The sequence below is a fragment of the Haemorhous mexicanus genome, chromosome 12, assembly GCF_027477595.1.
Source record: "Haemorhous mexicanus isolate bHaeMex1 chromosome 12, bHaeMex1.pri, whole genome shotgun sequence".
Classification (NCBI taxonomy): domain Eukaryota; kingdom Metazoa; phylum Chordata; class Aves; order Passeriformes; family Fringillidae; genus Haemorhous; species Haemorhous mexicanus.
The window spans coordinates 5,232,671-5,234,525 of NC_082352.1; the positions used below are offsets into that span (position 1 = coordinate 5,232,671).

Genomic DNA, 1,855 nt, shown 5'->3' on the forward strand with positions numbered 1-1,855 from the left:
ATCACATTTGAGAAACGACTCTGTTAGAATTCACATTGCTCCTGACAGCTTCATCTGTACATCAAGCCTTTCTGGAATATGCACTTTCTTGTTCCTAATGAGCAAACAAATGAAACAGGAATTCTTACCCTGATAGAAGGTGTTGATTTCAACAAAACCTAAACAAAAAACTAGATAAAAGAGAGCCAGAGCAGCAGACTGGAGGATTAGTTCCTGCTAACACATTTTGCTTTTACAGAGCAAGATAAAAAACAGAGCTGTGGTTTTATTATTTATGGTTTTCCTCCATCTTTTATATGGCATATGTTGAAAGAAATGGGCTTTATGTATTGCAGCAGAAAATCAGATGTTTAAAGAGCAGTCGTGGATTCAGAATAAACTTTGTAGATTTTGCAAAGACACAGTAACATCTCTTGATAGTGAGTCATAAACTTGGGTGCTGCAGACAGGTAAAAGAATTATTAAAGAAAGTTAAATTTATTATTTTAGCTCCCCTCTGTCTTTTCCTTGTCCTTCATCTGTACTTGTCTTTTTGCCTGCTGTAATCTCTCTCCTGAGAATGCCTTTGGCTCTGTGTCTTTCTTCTCACCCTTGATCCTCTCCCTACAGCATTCCTCATGCTTTTGGTCAGAATCCTTAGATTTTCTGGTTCTCTTGTCATCATCTTCATCTTCAGCATGGTGGTACTTTTTCTTCTTCTGTTTTTTAGCCAAGCACAACAAAGAGATTCACCAGCCTTCCAGTGTTGGATCACTTCACAACTTTTAATGGGACCAAATTGTAAAAGTATTATCTCCAGGTCTTCACCTGTGGTCACAGGATTCAGTTTACAAACAGCACATTTTCTGTTTGTTGTCTACCTCTGGTAAGTCTCCCAGAAGAATGACACAAGTTTTTGCTTTCTTCTTCTGCATGAACTTCTTCTGTTTCATCTGCAGACTGTCCTTTCATGTCATCACTTTCTTCATCTGCTCCTATTCTGCCACTGTCAGGCTGTTCCTTTGCAGGATCTGGTGAGTGATCAGGAGCACAGAAGGCAGGTGGATCACCCAAGGGATCATCTGAAATCACTGTATGATTTATCCTGATATCTTGGTGTGGGATAAAATCCTTATCTACAGAGGTTTCATTAACTGTCTTCAGTACATCCGTGCCTTCTGTCACTTCTCCAAACACTGTATGTACACCACCCAGGTAATCCAGGTTTTCCTCTATGGTAATGAGGAACTGTGATCCATGCTGATCACTGCCATTGTTCACCATTGACACAGTTCCCTTCTTCTTGTGCTTGATTCTGGGCACCTTTTCTGCCTCAAAAAATCTGGCTTGATTGCCATACACTTAACAAAATATGGATTCCCCTCTACTCCAGCCAGTTCCCATGGGGTCACCAGTTTGTGTAATAAAATCCCTCTGTACATTATAAATAAGACAATAGTTGTAGTCCTTGACTTTGCAGAGCTTCAGGAAATTCAGACAAGTGCAGGGTGCCCCTCCATGTACAGGTTGCCCACTGCAGCACTGCCATGGCCACACACACCCAGCCCGTGGCTCTCCCCTTCTCCCAAGATCATTTGATTATTATCAATTTTGAGTTCTTAGCTAAGTCTTATAACCTTGAATTTTATCTGCAGCAGTTCTTTAAAGTTTAGAAATAATTAGCTCATGAGAAAAATTAGTACTGCTCTAGCAAAGTTGTTTTAATCATGCACCTGTTTTATTGCCACAGCTCTAGAAATGTATATATCTAAAAGTGTTTGCAGTGAGTAATTGTTAATCTTTTGTTATACCTGAATCTACATTACATAAACTTATAACAGATTTGTCACACCCCTTTTAATCCCTCCAGAAAAAT

General features: G+C 39.5%; 1 pseudogene; it reads right to left on the reverse strand.

Moving 5' to 3' along the window:
• Nucleotides 1-514: 514 nt before the first annotated feature.
• LOC132333003 (peptidyl-prolyl cis-trans isomerase-like 4) lies at nt 515-1,398 on the reverse strand (annotated as a pseudogene).
• Between the last annotated feature and the right edge of the window lie 457 nt (nt 1,399-1,855).